The sequence below is a fragment of the Mus musculus genome, chromosome 16, assembly GCF_000001635.26.
Source record: "Mus musculus strain C57BL/6J chromosome 16, GRCm38.p6 C57BL/6J".
NCBI lineage: Eukaryota > Metazoa > Chordata > Mammalia > Rodentia > Muridae > Mus > Mus musculus.
Window position 1 is genome coordinate 25089141 of NC_000082.6, and position 26306 is coordinate 25115446.

Consider the following 26306-nt stretch of genomic DNA (forward strand, 5'->3'; position numbering starts at 1 on the left):
AGGTTCATGACTCCGTTTTCCATTTCATAGCAGTGGCCCTGACGGGAATATAAACTGTGTTGATAAATGTTCTTGACTAAAGGATGTATGTCATGACACCAGGAGGGAGATCTGCTGGATGACTTTAGGTACCATGTCATATCTATCCCCCCCCCCCCCACTCTGTGTACCACTATCCATTTCCTTTTCGATTCCTTATAGGCTTAAATGCATTTGTGTGACTACTACAGTCGTGCCTCTTAGAACGAATCTTCCATGTTCCAGACAGAGAAGGAGACTGATCTCCAGGAAAAGGGTGAGTGGGATACTTAGAGGAGCAGCAGTTTTGATGCTGTTAGCTGTGTTTAAGAGGGCACACAAGAAGATAGCTAAGACGGAACAGCCTTGGAGTTGGGGTAGTAGTAACTTGTAGAGGTCAAAAGTTAAAGCTAGTGTTCCTCAGATTTTCTTTTTCCTTCCTTTAAGTTTCAGTGTCTATAGATCCAGACATCATGTCTTCATAAAATAATGTCTATAGCAACAAGAAGAGGCATTTTTTTTAAAGGGCAAAAAGACTTCCCTTGTACCTCACTGCCTGTAATAGGCAAAAAAGAAAATCCTGAAAGAACAAAATTGCCATGGTTGATTAGAGCCATTGTCTACATTTGCTAGGACTGCTGTAACATGCATAACAAAACACAGGCTTTTAATAACAGTTTCTTCTTTTGATTCCAGATGATAGGAGAGTGAGAGTCAGAGGCTGTTAAGGCTGACTTCTGTGACCCTTTGCATGCTTGTAAATGGCTGTTTTTTTTTCTGTCTCTTCACGTGGTCTTTCCTCCATGTATGTCTGTGTCTTAATCTCTCAATCTCAAATTGATACCAGTCCTATTGGATGAAAGCAAAACCTAGGGACCGCATTCTACTACTCTGAGATAGTGGGGCCTAGAGTTTGATCTGGGTTTTAGAAAGTGAGATAACGACATAGTTCACTCTGTAATAGGGATCATGATCATTCAATTGACACTTGGACTATTGCTGCTTAGGCAACGTGGGTAACAAGAAAGGTGGAGAGTGGGTGTCACATATTCCTACTGATGATGGCGATGTTTTGAAGACTAGACTGTTGACATATCTTTATTTTCCTCACATGTGACCCGTTTGAAGTGAAAAATATTAAAAATGATTCAGAAAAACCAAACGACCAGGACGGCTTATTAGCTAAGTCTAGATGCAGCTCTTGACAAATGCTGCTATCTCTAGTGAGTCCATACTGTTTTGAGGCAAGGCATGCAAGTGAGTTTTGTTGATAAATGGTGCAGTTTTATATTTTCAGGAAGGAAATTTCTTCGTTCACTAAGATGCTTTACATCTTATTGGAATACTTATGTTAAAGGTCATAGGCTTTTACAGGAGCCAAGGTAACAAGAGAAGGCTAAATTTCCTTGAGTCATGAGGATGAATTTGATGTGTAAGGAGAAAAAGTGTGTGTGTGGGGGGCTAGGGTGGGGTAGGGTTTGATAACAGAAAAGGTTAAGAAATTAAAGACCCTAGACCTTGAAAGAGAGGAGATACTATGACAATACTGGCTGGGGTTGGGGGGAGATCAAAGGGTTCCCTAGAATCTACTGCTCATTATGGACATTTTTTTTTGATGTTATGGAGTGTTCTCCTCATGAAGCCTCTTTTGATCATCCATTCTATGCCACATACCTGTCTCCAGAGAATAGAGTGCTGGACATCTACTAGTGAGAAGAGCGGGCAGATGGTCCACGAATGGAGGACATGCAACCCAAGCAGGATTGTAGAAAGAGGTGAGCTATGATCAGTCTCTGCTCCTTCCTCCAGATACACACAGACACTGGAGTAGCCTGAATCTTTATAGAGTTGTTGCAAAGTAGAAGCGGAATGTATGTTTGACTCAAATTTAGGAAGATTTGAAGAAGCCAGGTGATCATAGATGTCATCTAAGTTACATATACATTATGACATCAATCCAAACCAATGCTAAGATTATAAGTAATTTAAAACCACTTTTCATATAATGTTCTTTATTTTCTAAGCTTTATATTCTTACCACCATTGAATTTGGGAAAACATTTTATTTGATTAAATTTTGTTTGCTTTCTTAGGTTTGAGATAGGATCTTGCTCTGTACCTCAGGTTGTCCTTGAACTCAAAATCTTCCTGTGCCATCCTCTCGAGTAGCTTCAATTGTAGACATGTGCCTCTCATGTCTAACTTTTCTACCTCGCAGCCAGAATTGGTGGTACAAATTTTTAAGTCTAGCACTTGGATGGTTGAGACTGGAAGATTGGAAATTCAAGGCCAGCCTGGGCAGGACAATAAAACTTCTGAGTCAAAAGCCCAAAGAACAAAAATCCTGAAATAATTTTTAATTATCAGGATCATAGGTGCCTTTTATTCCGTTTCTACCTATGATAACACTTTGCAAAACTATAGTGTAATATTAGCTAGGATAATCAACTTTTATAATCATCAAGGTAAGGACATTTCAGGCCCACAAGGACTCCCAGTGTTGCCCTTACATCCACACCTATTTGCACTCCACTGCACCCCCCAAGCTCTGGTGATTACTACTTTGTACTCTATTTCTGAAACTATATCTTGCCAAGGATGTTGCATCACCAAAGCAGTGGGTTGGAGCTTCTGGGTAAGATGGTAAATAAGAAGTGTCACCACTAAGACTCAGTAAAAGAAGACAGTCAATGATAACAGACATTAAGCTGTTTCTCTGCAAGAGACAAGAGTTGTAAATGAACTTCTAAGCCAGGGTAGATTTTTATGAGAAAGCAAACAGGAACACTAATAATTGGTGCCTACTGTAAGCTTTCTTGAAATCAGTGCTCCTCTAGCTTCATCAAGCTGCATGGGGGTGAGAAGGAAAAATTGCATATAGAGGGCTGCCTCTCACATACACCAGACATGCAGGATCAGAGGAAAGCAAGGCGGAGTCCAGCTGAACGAGAGAACTACTAGAAATAGACTTTTGCCCTCCCTACTCCCTATGCCAAAAAATGAGTGGTACACAGACCAATAGCTCCCATGGCCCCTTTTCCACTGCATCGTCAAGTAGAACATTATAGAGCCCGAGGGCTCTGGAGAGATGCACCTTTCAACTCAGCAGAGCTGTGATATAAGTATTATTTCTTTTATGTCTTATTTTCTATTATTTAATCTCTACTCACATATATGTCTCATTGTGGTTTTGCTTTTGTTTACATGTTGCTCAGCTAAGTTTTAAGGGGTGGCCTGTATGTTTCTCCTCCCAACCTGTGAAGCACTCTCTACTATACTTTACATCCATAGCTCATGCTCTTTCCATCTTCTTCATATGTCCTTTCCTCACTGTTGAATCCGTACTGCCTCCTCTTTTTATTTCTTAATTATAACTATCCATAATTTTAATAGTCTCTGAAGTTCTGTGGACTCCAATAGTAACTCAACTTTTCCCTCCAAGCTACTTCTTCTATGTAGATTTTTCCTTTAAAAGACAATAAGGTAATAAGCCCTTAGCCTTATATATTCTACTTCCCTCCCATGTCTAACCTTAGTAACTAAAAATCTCTATATATACACACCATCTTTGTGTATCTTCTCAAATGGTTACTGAAGTCAAGGAGGCCACTGTAACTAATGGGCTACTATGACATTTGCCTAGTGGTAATATCCAGTAGCTGAGGTTGCTTTTGCAGTGAGTATTACACTCGTGGGATAATGTAGAGGAAGCAGTAGACACTTTAAGCCTCTGGACTGAGGGACTATTTTCTGACTAGCACATATACTTCAACTCTGCCATATTCAAGTCCCACCTAAAATTGAATGAATATAGCTAATCAAAAACATACGCAACAAGTAGCGCCAGATGCATAAGTCCTAATAAAGTAATACAAGAAACATGAAAAATCAAGGCAATTTCTCTTCAAAGTACTAATTTTGCAGTAATGGAATCTGCTGAGAGTGAGCTAGATGAAATTCCAGGCTAACTAAAAAGAAAATAAAAGTAAAGAAATCAAGATTTTAAATGCTTAGAAAGGAATCAATGAAAAACTTTGTGGGAGAGATGGCTCTGTGCTTAAGAGCATTTGCTGCTCTTCCAGTGGAATTAAGCTCAGTTCCTGGCATTCATAACCACCTGTAACTTTAAGTCCAAGGGATCTAACAACCCCTCTGTCCTCTGTGGATATTTGCATATATGTGGCATCTCTCTCTCTCTCTCTCTCTCTCTCTCTCACACATGCACGCGCGCGCACACACACACACACACACACACACACACACACGGAAAAAAAGTAAAAACATAAGCTCCTGTACTACAACACAAGCAGTTGAATCAAATAAGTAACAAGTTGATTCAAGGTATGAAAGAGGAATTCAATAGAGATAGGGAATCTAAACAAAAACAAATCTGAACTACAGGGAGTGACAAAACACAATTATGTCTGTGGGGCGGTGGACCATGCCACCAGACAGAAAACATGGCAAGGTTGAGAGGATTCACGTACCCTGCAATTCTCATAATTGACAATGTAGGCATTTGAATCTACTCCTGACCAGGTTCCTGTCCTGGAACACATGACCATGACAATATACACACAATATCTAAAGCACCTTCACATGCAGATGAGGCATCCCTAACATCCCAGACCAAGCCAGTAGAAAGCATCTGTCTTTGAATCCTACCACACCCCAACATGTTTATAAGATCCTATCCACAAGGAATAAAGTGCACAGTTATTTTACCAAAGATCATCTGAAAATGCTTGTCTTATTGACCTGTAATACTCCTGGGAAGTGTTTTCTCTCCTGAAGCTTTCATTGCTAGAAGCTGCTTGAGTCTACCGCAGCCATTTCCTGCTCAGTGGCCCTGACCTTGGCCCTCAGTCACTTACTGCATCCAGCTGCCTGCCACTGACCTTGGGAAGAGGCCTGGCAGCCCACCTTGCTCCATGGGAGCAGATACACAGACCGGCATATGTCACATAAAAAACTTGATAGAGAGTCTCAGCAATAAAATGAATCAAAGAGAGGACAGAAGAGCAGAGCTTGAAGACATTGTGTATGAGTTGGATCAATAACACACACACACACACACACACACACACACACACACACACACACACAAAGATACAACAATGAGAAGAGACAGAAGGAACCAATGAGGATTACAAAATATAGAGAACACCATGAAAAGTCCATATCTATGAAAAATGAGCACAAAGGAAGGAGAAAAATCTAGTATTACAGACATAGAAAATATTTTAGAAAGAATCATAAAATGTTCTTACAGTAAGGAAGAGGGTATCAATCAGTTGTGGGAGGTCAGATACCCAGCAAACAGGTCAGAAAAGAACCCCTCTTATAATACTTAAATAAATCATAATTTAGCCAGTTAATATATGGAACTAGGAAAGGATATTGAAAGTGGAATGAAGCCCTAAGTAAAAGCAGGCTATAAGAGCAGCAGGAGACTTGCCGACACGGAAGCAATTTGTGACCACTAGTCCAGCTCTACAGAACGTACTTGATGGAATTCTTCAGAACAAAGTGAAAAAGAATCTATACATGAGGCCAGAAGAAAGATTAACCCAGAGTGTAATAACAGTTAGGTAAGGGAAGAAGAGTCAAGCAACAAATGATGCTAAAAAAAGGAGAAGAATCAGCACATACCTTCAACAATGACTCTCAATACTAACAGTCTGAATTTTCTAAGCAAAACAGATTTTGAATAAAAATTAGAACTAATGAAGATGGTAGCTCCATACTGAATAGGAGAACAATTTCCCGAGTGAGGATTAGAAGTCTCAAAGGGCACACACCAAACACAGGTGCATCCGAGTTCATAAATCAAGTACTACTAGATGTAAAATCACAGATTATTCCAACACAATAGTAATGAACAACTTCCACACCAGACTCTCATCAACTGTCAGGTCATCCAGACTAAAACCAAACAGGAAAATATCTGAATTAAATTACACTGTAGATCAAATGGACTTAGAAGACACCTCCAAAACATTCCATCCAAAATCTTGAAGAGTACAAAATCTTCCCAGCAGCCTAAATGACTTTCTTTAAAATAGATTACATATTAGGACACACAAAAAGTCACAACAAGCATAACAAAGAAAGCACTGTGTTTCTTGGGGGTTTCTTTGGTACAGTTCTTTGTGTTCTACCTGATCACAAGGGAATAAAATTATAAGCCAACAGCAAGGGAAAATGTAGAACATAAATAAACCATGGAGGTCAAACTGAACACAATTGAATAGATCATTGAAAAAAATCAAGGTTGAAATAAAAAAAATCCATAGATTCAAAAATGACACCACAACACACAAACCCTGTGAGGTTCAGTAAACAACCTTAGGAGAGAAGTGTATGGGGATGGAACAGCCCTTTCACAGGGTTCACCTAAGACCATAGACAGGTACATTACAATTCATAACACTATCAAAATCACAGTTATAAAGTAACGTTGAAAATAATTTTATGGTTGGTGGTCTCTGCAGCATGAAGAATGGAATTAAAGGGAATTAGGAAGGCTAAGAATTCCGAGTATACATTAAGAAATCAGAGTGTTTGTTAGAAATAACTCCAGGATACACCTTAGGGTCTTGGAGCAATAAGAACAAGGCAAGCTTCAAATTAGTTAGGAAGAAATTGTTAAGATTGTGGCAGAAATAAATGAATTGGGGAGAACAAAACAAAACAAAGGAATGAGAAGAATCAACAAAACAAAGGTGTTTCTTTGAAAAGATGAACAAGATTGTTAAACCCTTAGCCAAAGTAATCAAAAGAAAGGAAGAAAAGATTCAAGCAAATAAAATTAGAGATAAAAGAGGATCTATTATGACAGCTACACAATAAAGTTTTAAAAATCATTAGATCATGCCTTTAAAACATATACTACACTAAACTGGAAAATCTAAACAAAATGTGTAAGTTTCTAGATGCATACAACCTATCAAAACTGATATAAACAATTTAAACAGGTGTATGATGAGTAGTAAGATTAAAGCTATAATTACAGCTCTCTCAGCTAAAACATTCAGACCCACATGGATTCATTGGTGAATTTTACCAGACCTTCAAAGAAGAATTAGTGTTGATGCTTCTCCAAGTATCCCACAAAGTATCCCACAAAGCAGGACATGCTTCTAAACTATTTTTATGAAGTTGGTATTATCCTGATAAATAACTAACATAAAAGCAAAGTTACAGACCAATCTTCCTTATGAACAGAAAAGCTAAGATGCTCTATAAAATACTTGCAAACCAAATTCAAGAGCACACCAAAAATATCATCTGACTTGTTCAAATTGGCTTTATTCTAGAGATTCAGGAATGGTTAAATATATACACATTAATAAATGGTACATAAATTATATCAATGGACTAAAGGACCAGAAATCACATAGCCACCTTCATAAATATAGAAAAGGCTTTCAACAAAATCCACATACATTCACAATAAAAGGCCTGAAGAAATTTGGAACAGAACATATCTCAATATAATAAAGTTTACATATGAAAATCTTCCAGCCAATATTATGTTACATGGAGAAAAATGTCAAGGCATTTCTACTAAAATCAGGAATAAGACCAAGTGACACTTTCCTCATTCTTATTCACTGTGGAACTTAAAGCCCTAGCTAGCACAATAAGCTGACAAGGAAATAAAAGACAACAGGAAATTCCTTACTTGCTGATGGTATGATTCAATGTAATTCCTACGGAGTCCACCAGAAGACTCTTATAACTTAAACCTTTTTTGGGCTAAGTTGCAGGATACAAAACCAACATACAACAGGTACTGTTTGTTTGTTTGCTTGTTTTTTGTTTTTTGTTTTTTCCGTACACCAAGAATAAATACATAGGAAGAAGATATCAGGGAAACAATTCTACTTACCTATAACCTGAAAACCACATTGGAGTAAATTTAATCAATCATATGAATGACTTCTATAATGAAAATGTAAAACACTGTAGGAAGAAATTGAGGAGTGCAGTAGAAGATGGAAAGGCTTCCTGTACTTATATTGGATATTTTGAATATGAGTGTTCTACCAAAAGCAAGTTCTGGATTTAATGACCTCCCCCCCAAATTACCAGTGCTTCTCCTCATAGAAATAGGAAAAATATCCCTACAAATTCATTTGGAAGCACAAAAGATCTCGGATAGCCAAAACAATCTTGAGCAAAAAGAATATTCTGGAGATGCTGCAATAACTGATACTGTTATTCTTCAGTGCAGTAGTGATGAAAACAGTATAATATAGACATGTAGACTAATGTAATAGAATAGAAGACCAAGATATAAACACAGCTATAGCCACCTAATACAAACAAACAAACAAACAAACAAACAAGCAAGGATGGAAAAAAATACTTTCAACAAATGGTTTTGTTCAAAATGGATAGCTACAAGTAGAAAAATGAAAGTAGATCTTGACCCTTCATCTTGCACAAAACTTAACTCCAAATGGATCGAAGACCTGAATGTAAAACTTGAAACCCAGAAACAATTGAGGGGAAATAGGAGAGTACTTCAAGTTATATGCATTAGCAGTGACCAATTTAGTAGACTCCCATTACTCAGGAAATAAGAGCAACAACCGACAAATGAACTTCATAAAATTAAAATGCTTCTGTACAGCAAAGAAAACTGTTCATGGAATGCAGAGGCAGCAAACAGAGTAGAGAAGCTACTGTGCAGATGTGTAACTGATAGGGGATTAATATCTGGAATATACAAAGAATTTAAGAAAAAAAACCCTAAATTTTAAGTAAACAAACAGTTCAATCATAATAGGCTATGGAACTGAACAAAGAGTTCTTAGTAGGAATATACATATATTCATATATATATATATACATATATATATATATTTCATTTATTTTTTGAGTGTATTATTACATCATTTCGCCCTTCCCTTTCATCACTCCAAACTCTCCCTTATATCCTTCCCTGCTCTTTGAAACTCATGGCCTCTTCTTTCATTAACTGTTGTTTTGTGAGTGTGTGTGCATGCATACACACACACACACACACACACACACACACACACACACACACACACACATGTATGTATAATATTACTTGTATGTATGTTTTCAGGACTGGCCATTTGATATTTTTAAAGTGTTCAGTGTTCATACATTTACAGTCCCACCAGGGGACTATAAACTAAAATTACTTTGAGATTCCATCTCACTTCTTTCAGAATGCCTGCCATCAGAAAATATATAACAAGAAATGTTGGCGAGAATATGGGAAAAGATGGATTCCTATTTCCAGTTTGGGAACCATAAATCAGCGAAGTCACAATGGAAATCAGTGTGGAGATTTCTCAGAAGGCTAAAACCATAACTATTGCATGGCCTATCTATCTGTACTCCTGGAAACAAACCCTGAGGACTTGTGTATCCATGTCCATTTTCATCATGCATGCTCCATACTTGCAATGAAATTCTATTCATCAGTCAAGTGACACTATGAGATATTCAGAAACATGCATGGAACTGGAAAAGGAGATTGAGAATGAGACTTAAAAGGAGAAAATGTCATTATTTCTCATATCAGATGCTAGCTTTGAATTTTTAAAGTAGTATGCATAACTCAGAATGTCTATAGAGGCCAAGAAACTAGAACGGGTCTGTGATGGTGGTGGGGGAGCCTTGCAGGAGGGTAGATAGTAGAGCACACGTGACACAAAAGTAGAGGGGGAAGGGTATGATGGGAAGGGATGAGGGGGATGACAAAACTTAAAGATACTTCATAAAGTCAAAGGAAAATCTACTATGGTGTAAATGAATTAAAATATAATTTTAGAAGAAGGGTTTAAATGGAGAGAACTTGCCTGGGTATCTAATACGGCGTTCAGAAGCCATTAATTATTAAACAAAAATCCCAGTACTAGATATGGGTATTTCTTTCTGAGATGTTGGCCAAGAATCTCAGAGGTCCCTGAAAGAAGGAAAGACATTGCCATTGCTCTTTACTGACAACCATAAATAAACGGTTGCTAAAGATAGCAAAAGAGCACAGAAACATCAAGATGAAACTGATTTGAAAGCATCCATCATGACAGACACCTTTCAGGATTGTAGAAGAAGCTATGCAAGCCTATGGGAGTGGGAAGAGGGGATCTATTAACAGTCTAACTCTGGTATGGAACCTGTATGCTACAATAACAGTCTTCCAGGCAGAATATGATTATTGCTGCAATAGTGGTATGACTGTTATGGGAACAACTAATCATTTTCTGATCAGATTTGAGATCTGCTCCCCAGGAGGAAATTCATGCCTGGTATTGTAATCCTGTTTAAAAGCTGATGGCTGGGAAGTCTCAGGGGTGATGGGGAATAAGATCATACTGTCAACCTGACTTCTAAATATTTATGTTTCTATCCATACGCTAGTGCTGCTTTCAGCATTGGTCAAACAAGTAAATCACCCATGCTCTAGGATGTAACCCTATATTCATGCTCATACAAGCAATGAATGACCCAATGAAACTCACTGGGTCACAATAAAAGCAAAAGGTATAGGAAACAGAAGGAGGACTTGATGAGAATATGAAGGGAGTTAGTAGAAGTGGGAGTGGGATAAAACAGGGTTTGAGGGTCTGGAACTTAGTCCAGTTGATAAATCACTTGCATAGCGTTCATAAAGTTCTGGTTCGATCTCCAGCATGGGATAAACTCAGTGTCTGCAATCCCAAACTTGGGAGGCAAAGGCCCATGAGAATTTCAAGATCATCTTTGCCTACAAAGTGAATCTGGGACAATCCTGGCCTATGCCACACCCTGTTTCAAATAACTCAAACCCCAATCCCCCCAAACAAGAGATGATAATAGGCGATAAAATGTATAAGCATTTGAAATTGTTATAAGAATAATTAAAAACATTTAAAAAGACTGCTGATAGTGTCAATTCTAGGAACTGCTGCCTGTCCTAAGATATTCCAGGTTATTAATGATAATTTGCACATGTCTTATGGTGTTGAGGTCCACCTCAAGTTCCTGACCCATTTTGAATTAATGTATACAAAGGGCATAAAGTTGAAGTTCACTTTCTGTCTATGGATGTCGAACTGTTCCAACACTTGTTTGAAAAGACTTTCTTTCCTCTATTGAATGCATTTTTGTTAAAAACTCACATATTTGTGATTCTTTCTCCATTTCTGTAGCTAGCTAACTCATCAGTCTGTGATTTGGTTCCTTTGCTAGCACTACAACATCTTGATTACTGTAAACATAAAACATAGGTCTTAAAATCAGGGAGAATGGTTCTTTTCCTGTTTTTTTTTTTCTTTTTGTCTGTGAACATTAGGTTTTTAAAATTGACATATTTAGACCATCTAAATTTAGTATGGTAACCTCTCAGGATTCAGTTTGTGATTTTAGTTTATTGAATGTAGTTAATTCTGTTTTTTTATCCCTACTGTCCTTTAGCTTACTCAAACTTCATATGGAATCCTGCTTTGTCCCTTCTTTAGCCTTTATACCTTTCTTATAGCCTTTCTTGGCCTATATGTAGAGGTCGCACTAAGCTGTACATTAGATGTGCAGTACTTATTGCTGTTTACTGGTGTTATCACTTTGCTCAAATGAGGGATACAAGCTATAGTTTCATTAACATTTACTAACTGTTTCTGTTGAGTTATAATTTAAAAACCTATTCTACATACATATCAAGACACTGCTATAATATTTTATATTTTATGAGTAAACATAGTGTGACTACTTGGAAAATAAAACTCTTAGGCAGAGTTTCTTATATTTACATACTTTATTTTCTGACATTCAAATATTTTTTCTTTAGTGACCCCCTTAGGTATTCTGCCACGGTTTTCTTTGGCAAATTCTGTTAATTTTCTTGCACCATTGTGAAAAATGTTTTCACTGAATGTTGGATTTGAGGTTGACCTTTTAATACAGTTCTCATACTGTGGTCACTCCCAACCATAAAATTATTTTCATTGCTACATTTTATAAATGTAATTTTGTTATTGTTATGAACCATAATGTGACTATCTGTGTTTTCTGATGGTCTCAGGCAATCCCAGGTTGAGGACCAGCACTTTAGAACATCTGCCTTCCTCCCCCTTTCACATATGCTTGTTTTACGGATAATGCACTGGAGTTTTGCTTAAACATAGCGGGATGAAAAGGGAAGCATCGAATCTGTCTTCCTGGAAGTGGATGTCTTATCTTTCTGTATCTTCCCTTCCCTCCTGCCCTTCTTCCTTCCCTCCTGTATTCCACCCCTTCTTCCTCTCTAAAGTTTTAATCACTTTTAATTATCTGAGACTAAGTTGTAAATGCTAACTTTGATGTGTACACTAAATATAAGAATCTTATATAAACAAGACAAAACTATCAAAATTGGGAAATTAACTTGGATGCAATTCATTTTTTGAATAATAAGAATAATATTAGTCTTTCTGACGTTGTTCAAATCACTGATAGTTAATATATCCTTTAGAGCAACAAACTTTATAAGGAAAATTTTCTTCTGTGGAGGAGGCTGAGATTTATTGTATTATTTCATAGGAAAGTTAGTCCCCTGATTTAACCTTAGGTTTGCCCTATCTCTTTCTCTCTGTTTCTCTCCGTTCACTTCATCCTGATCTTGTTCTTTGAAAGTGCTCTTAGTCAACCAATCAACCTAACATCTCTACCTATCATCAACTAGGTCTCTGCTGTGCAAATCTTTCTTAGAACAGAAAACAGCACTATTCTAAGTAATGGAGAAGCACTAAAATTTTATGTAGGTGTAAGATAGCCAAGGGAGATCAGAGAAATTGCATTTGAAATAATACAACAGTATTGCAATACTTGGTAACGAATATAAATTTCACCAGAAAACTGCTGTTATTTTTGAGTCTCAGGAAAAAATCCTTACTTGCTCTCCTGGTTTGCTATGTTAACAAGCCTCTGGCCACTATGTAGTTGCCTTCACTTTACAAATTACTCCTGTCTTCCAAAAATTTCACTGGAGTTCTTATTTTTTACACTTCTCCATTGGTCTGTTTGCTTATCTGCCTATCTGCCTATCTATCTGCCTATCTATCTATCTATCTATCTATCTATCTATCTATCTATCATTTATCTATCATCTATTATCATCCACCGTGTATAACGGTGGTTCTCTACCTTTCTAATGATGTGACCATTTAATATAATTTCTAATGTTGTAGTGATTCCCCAACTGCAAATTTACTTTTGCTGCTATTTTATAACTGTAATTTTCCTACTTTTATAAATTATAATGTAAATATCTGGTCTGTAACCCTCAAAGGGGTCATGATCCACAGGTTGAGAATTCCTGATCTATGTTTATGGTGTGAGTGTGTGTGTGTGTGTGTGTGTGTGTGTGTGTGTGTGTGTGTGTGTGTAAAGAAAACTCAGATGACAACTTGTGGGAGTTAGTTCTCTCCTTCTACCACTTGGCGGATGGAAGATTAAACTCAGGTCCTCCAGGTCAACTACAAGTGCATTTACCTGGTGAGCCCTCTCTCTGGCCCTTCACTTGAGTTCTTACTGGCAGATTCTAACCTAGAAATGTAGAGCAAAGGGGATTCATAGAAATCTAGTTAGAAGGTGCCTGGCTTATGCTTGTTTAACCTTTAGTGAGTGGGGCCTTTTGAGAGATAATGGGCGGGAAAGTATCCAGCTTTCCTAGGCAATCCGTGTGTTTAGAGAGTTACTCAAACAATGAGAAACACGCTGAGGCATTAGGTCACAGGGCCCTTGTTAGAGAAAGCTGGAAATCCAACAGCCATCTGATTCCTCTCACCATACTGAATTCATTTTTATCCCTGCTTTTCCAGATAGACTTATCCTAGGGTCTTCCTTAAAGAGGACATCCACCTGACCTATGACTCATGTTGATCTTTCTTTGAGGGAAGCTCTTTCTTTTCTCATTCCAACCAATTGGTTACTAGTTGATGAAACCATGATCTCCCATGTCTTCCTTGGCCGTGGTTTATTGTTCCACAGTTCTCATCTCCTATAGATTGTACGAGAGTTCTGTTCCTAAACCTCATTTTAGGAGGTAATCTAGACTATACCTATGGATTATTTACTTTTCTCATTGCTGTGATCAAATACCCAAGAAGAAGCAATTTAAGGGATGAAGGCTTTATCCTGACTTAAAGTTCAAGGGGGATTATCTTATCCTGTTGGGAAAGGTGTGGAGGAGGAGGAACAGCAGGAGGGAGTCAGCTTGTGTGCTGTTGAGAGCAGGAAGTAGGGCAAGACTGTAAAAGGCCCAACCTTAATGATCCACTTCCCCAGGTCCCATAAACTTCCACAGAACAGCATCACCATCTGGAAACCTACTACTCAAGCACGTGAGGCTACCGGAGTAGCTGAGCCCCGCAAATGCCTGTCCACTCTGATATCATTTCAGGATTCCTAGAAATGTGAGAAAGATAGCCTGTCTTTTGTTCCTGGTGAAAAACTAAGAAACCCTTTGTAGATATCTATTCTCTGGAAGGAGCTAGTTTACAGTAAAAAGAAAGGAAGGTCATATACAGTGAGAAAATGCAGAAAAAGAAAACCACAGGGACATGTGTGACTAGTTGTTCAAAGTCCAGCTCCATCCCTCATCTTAAAGCTTGACGATTCACTTCTTGCTGTGTAAATCTAGCTACTGGAGTTCAATTCCCGAAACTCATGCAAAAGTGGAAGGAAGGAACCAACTCCATATGGTTGTTCCTCTGACCTCCATGTGTGTATCATGGCACATACATACTTGTCCTGAACACACACATGATAATTTTTATTCAATATTTTCTTTATTTACATTTCAAATGCTATCCCCTTTCCCAGTTTCCCCAACTAGAAACCTCCTATTCCCTCCCCTCCCGTTGCTTCTATGAGGCACACATGATAATTTAAAAACATACTCAACACTGGGACTCCAAAGCCTTGGAATTTTGGACTATATAGTTGGATTTAATTGAATGTAAAGATCGATGCACTGATTATAAAATATTTGATGGAAAAACTTCTCCTCACTTTTCATTATTACATTACTCTCACGAAGCATGAGAACCTCAAATATGTTCTGTCCAACATTTTAGGTAAGTTATTTGCACTTCTCTATAATAACATCTCTCAGTGGAAACATTACTATTCAAGATAATAGCTCTTTAGTGCTTGTTGTCTACCATGGTATGATTCTCAAGTGGAATGACGGCTTCAAAGGGGCTAGGCATAGTTAACATAGTCTGCAAATATTTTGCTCTTGGAGGTTCTAGTAGGAGCAATTCTGCATGACTCTTCAGCTGAAAAAAGGATTGTTTGACTCTTTAAGGAGCATTGAGCTTCCATTTTGAGAAAACCTAAAGGATTCTCAGCAGCATCCTTTAGTACACATTTATCAGATATAAGACTTGATGAGTGTTACAGGGAAGAAGAGGGCTAGGGTAGAATGTAAGAGTGCTTGCAGCTAGTCAACAGTAAGAATGTGACTCAGACAGAAAAGTAAGGGGGCTGGTAACATGAATGTGAGGTCTGCTCTCTGATTCTCTTTAATAACAGAGTGGAGATGTGTTAATGAGTGTGACACAGGGCACACAGCCATCAAGTGAATTAGTCATAGCTTGATTCCTTTATGTGCCCTGCCTAATGGCAAACATTACCCAGCAATCAAAGCAGCAGCACTCTCAGATGGAGCAGAATGTGTGGAAGGGAGTAATGAGGCTGCCTAAAAACGGTTTTACAGAGCCCTGCACCAATTCACAACAGATAATAGAACTCAGAGCCAGACAGATAATAGAAGCGACAGCCATTTACTGCTAAGAGACTGTCTGAATATTTGTGCATAAAACATCTCTACTCTAAGTTCTTTAATCACATTGGTGGAGAGAGAGAGAGAGAGAGAGAGAGAGAGAGAGAGAGAGAGAGAGAGAGAGAGAGGCAGGCTACTTTCATCAGTGTGGTCTGAATGAGAGTAGAGAAACAGAAATGAATAGACAAGAAGGAAAGAATACTTATAGAGCCAACAGATTAAAAATAAAACAGATAATTGGGAGATCTCCTTGTGACTAGGATGAGGCATGGGAAAGTGGTTTTATCCTGTAGTTATTTGATATTCAGGGTTGTAGAAAGTGACTTAGTTATGATTCCTTTTTGACTCCTAAAAGAGGGGGTGGGCACTCAGGTCATATCTCTCAAATTTTATGCCTATACTTTGGCACACTGTAACTGGTATGGATAGTGGATGGGGACATGAGTTCGATATTGCTCTATCCCTTGTTAACTTGGCTAACCTCTGGCAGAAGGCTAGTGTATTGTACACATTGCACAAGTGTATAAGCAGCACAACTTGGATGTAGATTTAATGAAAAAGAGGCCATGGATAGGGAAGGGGGTTAGATCTGAGAGGAGCAGGGAAAGTGTGGTGAACATGCTAAAGTATGTTTCATGAAATTTCAAAGAGCTGGCAAAATTAAAAAAAAATTAAAAAGCTGGAGGATGAATGTGTAGATTATCATACATACTTATAAAGGCCAACAATTATGCCATTTGCCAAAAAGGCTCAAGAGAGGACCAGGAAGGAGACATACCACAACACGCAATGATTCCTATATGAAATCCAGAAACCTTTTTTTTTTTTTTTGTATATTTTTCTCTTCACCTGACATTCACTTTTCTTATGTTGCCACATTTTAAGAGGCACAAGAATGGGGGTCAAGTACCTTCAAGGTGTCCCACCCATCACCAGGATATACGACCATAACATTAAAAAATGAGCAGAGGGCGTGAAAACAATTTAACACAGAGAGTATAGTCACTGATAACACTGTCCAAAGCTGATGACTCCTCCCATCGGAGAGGAAGGAGGTATATTCTATAGGATTCTCGTGCAAAGAACAAAGAAACCAAAACAGACAGATGTTAACCTCCTTGTAAGAATGGCTCAGTGGTGGGTTAGAGCTATCTAAGCATGGAATAGGTTGGGAAGAGGAGTACTGAGCTTTCAGTATGTGGGTGTGTTCAAGCAAACGTCAAGCCATCACCTGCCAGGAGTATTGTAGAAAAGATTTGATCCTAGATTTGTCTTAATTGGTGTGATGTACACTTGACCCTTAAGTGTCTGTGATATCACCCTCATTAGTAGTTTCTTGATACATCTGGATCCTAGGGAGATGAATGAGATTGAAAACATGCGACATAAGTGGCTATATATGAAATGGTCTGTCTTCTGAACTCAGAAAGATTTCATTGTTTGGACTCTGATGATATATGTGAAACTTACCGTTGAGAGAGTATGTAATTTTTTTTATTTCCTTAATTACTGTTCTGACTTGTTTTCCAGAAATCCAATAGCTGTCTTATTTGTTAATTTACCTTAAATAACAAATTACCTGGATGCTTCAACAGTTTTATAGTTGTTTTATTTTATTAGCAAGTCACGCATACTCAAATACACAAGGTCATCTACCAGGTATGCACACAACATTCTATTACCTAACCGAGCAAATCCTCCAAATCTGTTATTCATTTCTCTTTTTGCTAATCAAAGCCCAGTATTTTCCCCAAGCCAACACTATGTCTGTGCTTGACATTTAAAATATTAACATAGTATTTAGCAACTTATATTATTTATAGAGACTTCTATTCATGAAACACCATCCGGCCAAGAAAATGTGTGTACCTGTGTGTTGGGGATTTAGTTATTGTGTCTTCAGGATGCTATATCTATTCTTCCCATCCTCTCCTACCACCTCTTCCTCCTCTTCCTTCTACTGCTTTTTTCTTCCTCCTCTCCCTCCTCCCATTTTCCATTCCTTCCCCTTTGTGTCTTTGTTATCTTCTTTTGCATCTGAATATGTGGAGTTTATTTGAGAGGCTCAAGCAGCTTTTATACAAACTTGGTTGGTGACAAGGAAGACATATGGCTTAGAAGATCAGAATCTGGGATGGTCTTAACATTGCAAAACCTAGACTGGAACTTTTAAATCTTCAAACCTGTGCCTGAATATAGTAGAAAAAAATTTACTTGACTCAATAACTTTGTTAATGTTTCTAAGATATTCAGGCAAGTATATCCCTAATTGATACCAATGACATTTTAATCTAGTGAGTTTCTTAATCAATTATATTCAGACATGTGCCTACCAATTTGTGAAAAAAATGAAGTGGAACATTTGCCTCAATTAATTTTTACACCAAATTTAATTCCAGATGGACTAACGGAATCAATGCAAAAATAGAGTATTAAAATTTTAGAAAACCGTACGTTTAATAAAATACAATCTTGTATTTCAGAAAGTTTGCCTATTATGAAAACATTCAAAATAAAACAATCCTACAACTAACCATATAGTAGTTATTTTTTCTACACATCTGTTTAAACAAAACAACTGGTTAATCAACAGGAAAACAATTTCAATGGCAAGATGGAGAACTCATTTTCTTTTATCTTTTTCTCACTTTATGTTATTTTTATTCACTTTACATCCCAATAGCCATTCCATCTCCCTTCCCTCTCACAGTCCCTCCTCCATTCCCTCTCCTCTTCTCCTTTGAATACCCCTGGGTTCCCTCACTCTGGCACATCAAGCCTCTGCAGGCCTAGGCACTTCTTCTTCCACTGAGACCAGATAAGACATCTGAGTTAGGGGAACAGATTACACAGAGAGGCAACAGCTTTAGGGATAGCCCCCTCTCCAGTTGATCAGGACCCCCATGAAGACCAAGCTGCATATCTGCTACATAAGTGCGGGGGGTGGGGTGGGGCATGTGGAGGGCCTAGGTCCAGCCTGTGTATGTTTTTTTGGTAGGTGGTTCAGTCTTTGAGAGCTCTCAAGGGTCCAGGTTAGTTGATTCTGTTGGTCTTCCTGTAGAGTTCCTATCCCCTTTGTGACCCTCAATCCTACTTCCTCATCTTCCATAAGAGTCCCCAAGCTTCATTCACTGTTTGGCCATAGTTTTCTGCACCTGTCTGGGTCAGCTTCTGGGTGAAGCCTTTTATAGGATAGCCATGCTACTAGGCTCCTGTCTGTAAGCATAGCAGAGTATCATTAATAGTGTCAGGGAGTAGAGCTTGCCCATAGGATGGGTCTTATTGATTGGCCATTCCCTCAGTCTCTGCTCCTTTCCTACCCTTGCATTTCCTGCATTTCTTGTAGGCAAGGTAAATTTGGGGTCAAAAGTTTTGTAGGTGGATTGGTGTCCCTATCACTCCACTGGGGTTCCTGACTGGCTATAGGAGGTGGCCTCTTCAAGTTCCATAACTGCACTGCTATGTGTTTCAGCTAACATCACTCCCATTGGTTCTTTGGAGTCTCCCCTATCCCAGATCTCTGGCATGTCCTCAAGATGTCCCCCACCCTCCTATTTGATCATAGTGGATGATATTTTTGATGGGTTCCTTGATTCGTTTTGTGAGTATTTTATTGGGTATTTTTTTGCATCAATGTTCATAAGGGAGATTAGTCTAGAAATTCTCTTTCTTTGTTGAGTCTTTGTGTGGTTTAGGTATCAGGGTGACTTTATGGACTAGTTGGAGGAATATTGGTGTTAGCTCTTCTTTAAATGTCTGGTAGCAATCTGCCTGAAAACCATCTGGCCCTGGGTTTTGCTTGGGAGATTTTTTATTTTATTTTTTAAGATTTACTTATTTATTATATGTAAGTGCACTGTAGCTATCTTCAGACACTCCAAAAGAGGGAGTCAGATCTCGTTACAGATGGTTGTGAGCCACCATGTGGGTGCTGGGATTTGAACTCAGGATCTTTGGAAGAGGAAGCTGGTGGTCTTAACCACTGAACCATCCTTCCAGGACTGGTTGGGAGACTTTTAATGACTGCTTCTATTTCCTTAGGGGTTATAGGGCTGTTTAAATAGTTCACCTGATCTTGATTTAACTTTAGTAAGTGGTATCTGCCTAGGAAATCATCCACACATTTGAAGTAAGACCTAATGATTCTTCAAATTTCTTGTTGTTTATATTATGTCTTCCTTTTCATTTCTGATTTAGTTAATTTGGATATTGCCCCTCTGTCTTTTGGTTAGTTTGGCTAAGTGTTTGTCTATCTTGTTGATTTTCTTAAAGAACCACCTCTTAGTTTTATTGATTCTTTAAATTTTCTTTGGGTCTAATTGGTTGCTTCAGTCCTGATTTGGATTATTTCCTGCATTCTACTCCTCTTTGGTTTATCTGTTTTTTTTTTTCCCTAGTGATTTTAGGTGTACTTTTAAATTGCTTGTATGAGAACTTTTCTAATTTCTTTATGGAGTTACTTAGTTCCATGAACTTTCCTCTTAGCACTACTTTCATGGTGTCCCATAAATTTGGGTATGTTGTGCCTTCATTTTCATTGAATTCTAGAAAGTCTTCAATTTATTTCTTCCATGGCCTAGAGTAGGGGGTTGTTCATGTTCCGTGAGTGAATAGACTTTCTAGATGTTTCTGTTGTTAAAGTCCAGCTTTAGTCCATGGTGGTCCATGCTGGAACTAGGCCCTCCCGATCCCCCTGCACTTATGTAGCAGATATGCAGCTTGGTCTTCATGGGGGTCCTGATCAAGTTACAAGGTGTTATTTCAGTTTTCTTGTATCTGTTGAGGCTTGCTTTGTGACCGAGTGTATGGTCAATTTTTGAGAAGGATGCATGTGATGCTGAGAAAAAGGTATATTCTTTTGTGTTTGGGTGAAATATTCTGCAGCTGTCTGTTAGGGCCATTTGATTCACAATTTCAGTGAGTTTCATTATTTCTCTGCTTAGTTTTTGTCTAGATACCCTATGAATTGGTGAGAATGGGATGTTGAAATCTCCTATTATTTAATGTGTGGGGTTTGTTGTGCAATTTAAGCTCTAGCAATGTTTCCTTTAAAAACGTGGGTGCCCTTGTGTCTGGGCATAGCTATTTAGAATTGATATATCATCTTGGTAGATTTTTTTTCTTTGATGAGTATGAAGTGTCCTTCCCTGTCTCTTTTATTAATTTTGGATACAAGTCTATTTTACTAGATATTAGAATGGCTACTCCAGCTTGTTTCTTGCGTTGGTTTGCTTTGGAAAACTTTTCTCTAGCCCTTTACTCCAAGGAAATGTCTATATTTATTGATCAGATATGTTTCTTGTATGCAGCAGAATGACAGATCTTGTTTTCATATCCATTCTGTGAGCCTGTGTCTTTTTATTAGGGAACAGAGTCCATTAATGTTGAGAGATACTAATGACCAATGATTCCTGTTATTTTGATGTGGGTGCTGTGTATGTGTGTGTGCTTCCCTTGTTTTTATTGGTATGGAATTACATATTTTTTATGTTTTCTAAGATTTAGTTATCCTCATTGAGTTGGAATTTTCCTTCTAGTATTTTCCATGGGCCTGTGTTTTGGGGACAATAATGTTTAAATTTGAATTTGTTTTCAAATATGTTATTTTCTCCATCTATGATGATTGAGAGTTTTACTGGGTAGAGTAGTCTAGGTTGGCATCTGTTGTTTTCTTTAGAAATTGCAAGTTATCTTTGCAGGTTCTTCCATCTCTTAGAGTCTCTGTCTAGTGTAATTCTGATAGGTCTGCCTTTGTATGCTACCTGGCCTTTTCCCCTTGCTGCTTTTAATGTTCTTTGTTCTGTAGATTTTGTGTTTTGATTATGATATGGTGGACAGTTTCTTTTCTGGTCCAGTCTAATTGGTGCTCTATAAGCTTCTTTTATATTTACAGGCATTTCTTTCTTTAGTTTATGCCTTTTTCTATGATTTTTTTGAAAATATGCTCTAGCCCTTATAGCTGGGAATCTTCACTTTCTTCTACTCCTATTATTCTTAGGTAAGGTCTTTTCATGGTATCCCAGATTTCCTGGATATTTTGTGTCAGGAACTTTTTAGATTTAATAATTTTTTTGACTGATGTATCTTCTATGCCTGAGATTCTTTCTTCCATGTCTTGTATTCTGTTGCAAATTTTTACATCTATTTTTCCTATTCTCTGCCCTAGGTTTTCAATCTCGAGGATTTCCTTAGTTTGTGTTTTGCTTTTGTTTCCATTTTTAGGTCTTAAACAGTTCTGTTTATTTTCTTCACTTGTTTATTTATATTTTCTTATATTTCTTTAAGGGATTTATTCATTACCTCTTCAAAGGCCTCTATTATCTTTATATGGATTTGAGCTCATTTTCTTGTGCTTTGGTTGTGTTAGAATATCCAGGGCTTGCTGTAGTAGGGTAGCTGTGCCCTGAAGGTGTCCTATTGCTCTGACTTTGTTGACTGTGTTCTTTCATGGGGCTTTAGCCATCTGGGTGGCTTTAGTCATTGTGTGTTGCTGTTGTAGTAGGTATTGGGATGGGGCCTAACCTATTGAGGCCTATCCTCGTGTAGCAGGCCTCTGATAAGTATCCTTGGGCTTTATGGTTCCAGATCATCAGGTTTGATGAAGGTGGGCTGAGAGCTGGTGGGAAAATTAGGGTCCAGCTGGAATAGCAGGTATATCATGGCAGCTGGGGGTACCCCAGAGGACTCAGTGACCAAGGAAGTCCAACCCACTTCCCTCTTCCTGTTCTCTGTTTCAAAGTTCTTTGTCCTTAGACTTAGAACTAACAAAAGAAGTCCACATGCCCAGTCCAGGTCTCATAGGAATATAACCAATATGAAAGATCAAGGCAGTGTTTCCTACTCTCAATTCTTCCAGTCCTATAGAAATATTCTCTATTGAGAATTATCTAGACAAATCACAGGGCACATGTTTTAAAATAGCAATCATAAACTTCATCAGAGAATTCAAGGAGCTTAAAGAAGACACAAAGAAAGAGCTTAATGAACTCTAAAACGAATGAAGTTAAGCATTATAACTGCCTAAATGATGCACAAGAAAACACAAATATATAATTGATGGAAATGATAAAGGCAATCCAAGATTTGAAAACTGAACTCAGTAAAGAGATGGGAAAATTGAAGAGCTATTAAGCTGAAAAGAAGATGGAATTAAACCTCAATAACCCAAGTGGAAGTATAAGGCCCCAAGCAGATTGTAGAACAGAGTAACTAGCCCAAACAAGGAAAGGAAAATAAAATTTAAAAAGTAGAAACAGGAAAGAAAAAAATGTGCAAAACATGGTGCACCATCTAAAGACCAACCCTTTAAATTATAGTTATAAATGAGGGATCATCTAAAGTCAATGACATAGAACAGCTCTCCAACAAGCTCACAGAAGAAAAATCCCAGTAACTAAGGAATGACATAACCATGCAGGGATGAAAAGCACACAAAACTTCAAATAGACAAGAGCAGAAAAGAATATTACCATGGATGGTATGTCGTAGGCAACACACTAAGTAAGTTAAGTCTACAGAGTAAAGAAAGAGTAGTGAAAGCTGCAAGAGAAAAAACAAAATGAAACAAACAAAACAAAAACAAGTCATAAAGGAAAACTATTACCCCAAGAGCTGATTTCTCAGTGGAAAATGTGAAAGCCAGAAGAACCTAAAGCAATGCAGCCGAAGCCCTAGAAGATCGCGACTGACAACCTGAACTACTGTAGCTAGGAAAACGGTCTAACATACCTTGAATGATATAAATATCCAAAACAAACAAACAGTCGAACAAACAAACCCCAATCATACCCAGCAGACCAAACCTTAGCAAACACACAGGTAGCCTACTGCAGGCTGATGAGAGGAGTAAATATAGCCAGGAGACTGCAGAAAGACAACAAATGAAACTATGATCACTGTAGCATAAAACACCATGGCAAACAAACAACATTAACAAACCACAAAGTATTCAATTGACCACACCTTTCAATTGTAAATGTAAATATTGGTGGCTGTTATTCTCCAATCAAAGGACTTAGTCTGTTTTAATGGGTCAAGAAATAAAATCTACCTTTCTGTACTATACATGACAAGATGGAAAAGGGATTCTAATTAAATGGGACCAAAAAGCAAGCAAATGTTGTTACCCAAATATCTGGGGAAAAAGAAGCCCACAAATTTAAAACTAAAACTCATCAGAAAAGATAAAGAAAGACACTTTGTTCTAATCAAGGGAACACTTAATTAAGAAGATATTACTATCCTAATTATAAATGCCCTTAGTTTTATTAAAAAGTATGTTGCTTGAATTAAAGATATATAATAGGTGATTTTAGTACCTTGCTTTCTCCAATTTTCAGGTTATCCAAGCAAAAATTAAGCAAAGAAACATCAGAATTAATTGACATCATATATCAAATGTACTTAACAGATAACCACAGAGTCCATCCAAATACTCAAGAATATGTATTCTACTGAGTACCCCATAGAATTTTCTCTAAACTAGACTACATCCTGGAACACAAAACAAGTCAGAAATTCAGAATAACTAAAATTACTCTGTGTATCCTATGTGACCATAATGTAATAAACCTTACAATCAGTAACAAACATGGAGATTAAACAACTCATTACTGAATCATAGATGGATCAAAGAGGAAGTCAAGAAAGAAACAAAAAAAATTCCCAGAACTCTATGAGAATGAAAACACAATACAACAAACCTCTGGGATGAATGAAAAGCAGTCCTTTAAACTTTAAACTTTAAATACCCGCATTAAAAAAATCAAAATGAGCACAAATAAATGACTTAATGTTACAACTCAAAAATTTGGAAAAAATAAGAACAATCCAAATTCAAATCCAGTGGATGGCAAGAGATCATAGAAATTAATGTCAGAAACAAAGGACACAATACAATGAGCCAAAAATCAATGAATCTAAGATCTGGTTCATTGTGAAGACAAACATGATCAGTACACCCATTCAGAACACTGGCTATAGATCCAACCAGAGATTTCTCGAAAGAAGACATAAAAGAGGCTAAAAAATATGTCACAAATGTTCATCATGACATAAGCAATTAGGGAAATGAAATCAAACAACTTTGATATTTCATTTAATTCCAGTCAGAATCATAACAATCAAGAATACAAAAACAAAAACCAACCAACCAACCAACCAACCAACCAAACAACCAACCAACCAACCAACCAAACAAACAAACAAACAGGAAGGATTCATTCACTGTTGGTAGGATTACAAACTGTTGCAGACACTATGAAAAATCAGTGTGCAGATCCCTCAAAAAGCTAAAAATAAATCTACTATATGACTCAGTTATATCTGTCCTTAGCATATGGCCAAAGGACTAGACATCTTACTCCACACACACTTGCTCATCTATGGTCATTGCTGCTCTATTCACAGTAGCTAGGGAATGGAGACAACCTGATTGTCCTTCAGCCAATGAACAATCATAAAAACATGCTACTGTCCTCCATGGAATACTCTTCACTACTAAAGTAAATCAAATCACGAATCTTGCAGGTAAATGAATTAGAACTAGAAAGGATCTTATCGAGTGCCATAATCCAAAGACAAATGTCACTTGTTTCTTCTGTGTGCTTCACCACTCTAAATCTTCAGGTACAAACCTACAACGTAGAGCAACCACATAAGTCAGGACAGTAAAAAGGGACCACGGCAGCAGCTCATGGGAAGAGCAATAGAAAGGCTACAAATGATTTGAAGCGGGAAAACAGAAAAATGGCCTTTAATTAGGGAAGGAGGGCAATATAAAAGGAGAGGCAGGGAGGAGGATAAAATAACAATAAGGATGTGCAAAGAAGTCATAAGGAATCATATTACTACCGAGTTACTTAATGCTACATAAAATACCTGTGAATCTACTTGCATACATATATATATCATAAATGTATTTTCCCACTTTGTCTGGCAATGATATCCATAAAAGCTAAAGACTTCCTTTACAACTACCAAGCATAGAGAGTCCCATTTTGAGTTGTTGGTGAGGGGAGTCAGGAAGACTCTGAAAACATTACAAACTGTTTCAGTTGTCACTGGCTACCTTTCATGGTACCGGAAGGTGCTATGCATGCTTCCAGGGGAAGGAAGCAACCAACAGTCCTACCTAGCTACAATGCCTATGAACCACAATAATGGGTAACATGGTACAATATACTTAAGGTTACAGTAGTGGCATGCATACATTGGCAGTAGCTAATAACTCTCTAATTGGACTGAAGGCCAACTCACTGGTATAGGAACCCTTGCCAATTACACAGGGCTAGTGAGTTTATGGATCTTGAAGGAAAACTTACAACTGCCTCTCTACTAAATCAACAAAATTCCTAAGTGCATCCTAAATATTTTTTCTCATTCCCCCAGGAATATGACTTTATTCCTCTTAGGAGAAACATACCTTTGGAACAAATAGAGACCATTTTAGAAAACTACAACAAATCAAAATTCAAAGAAGAAGCGATTGTGTGGTATG

The 26306-nt window shown here is 37.7% G+C and overlaps 1 long non-coding RNA gene across 1 annotated transcript; it reads left to right on the forward strand.

Moving 5' to 3' along the window:
- The first annotated feature begins 177 nt into the window (after positions 1 to 177).
- On the forward strand, positions 178 to 26306 carry Gm41435. Its single transcript, XR_875987.1, has 3 exons — positions 178 to 295; positions 1703 to 1793; positions 26198 to 26306. It is a non-coding gene; the product is annotated as a predicted gene, 41435 (long non-coding RNA).